Raw genomic sequence first — 774 nt, forward strand, 5'->3', positions numbered from 1 at the left:
GATTTTTTCCAACCTGAGCAATTCTATGATTCCCCAGCTGAGCGCAGTGCAGGTTGGCCTGAGCAGCTCAGGCACACTGGCCGCTCTGCGTACTGCGGCCATCATAAGGGAAATGCCTCCCTGCTGCTGAGCTGGGTGGTGAATAAGTGTCATTCACTCCGTACAGCCAGCCTGGGAATTCCATGTTTATCATTAAAACAAGCAGAAGTAAACCGCTACATTTAAAAGCATGAAAAGAGTTTATTGTAAAATAGACTGTGCTTGGTGCGCAAAGGTTGGTGCAGAGCGAGGACAACTTTGGCCCTAAAATTTTTGTTAGTAGTCCTCTGGGAGTGCTTTGGGAACGGCTGGGCCCTAGCAGCACTACTCTCAGCTGGCTGTCCTATGCTGAGACACTTCTTGAGTGCTCTTCTGTAATGTAATTTCTGTGTTTTTTTCATAACTTGTTACAAAGATGCCCGTGTGTACCTACACGCAACTGCAAACCAGGCATTACAAACACCCGCATCCGAAGCAAACAGAAAAATCAGTAATGCTGATGTGGGTTCCCTTTGTCGTGCCTCCCCTATTCCTGCTCTCTGGGTGCTTGCGGCTCTTCACTGTTTTTCATCACAGCCCCACGTCCCGATGCAGCGCCAGGCACACCCGTTTTGTCCGAGCGCGATGCGGCTTTCGCTCTCTGCTTACTGCCAGCAATAGAGAATGATGCAAAAATAAGAAGCCATGCACCTGTCGGGAGCGCTTTGCCGGGCGCTCCGGGAGAGGGACGGACGG

Source organism: Meleagris gallopavo, chromosome 12, assembly GCF_000146605.3.
Source record: "Meleagris gallopavo isolate NT-WF06-2002-E0010 breed Aviagen turkey brand Nicholas breeding stock chromosome 12, Turkey_5.1, whole genome shotgun sequence".
Taxonomy (NCBI): Eukaryota; Metazoa; Chordata; class Aves; order Galliformes; family Phasianidae; genus Meleagris; species Meleagris gallopavo.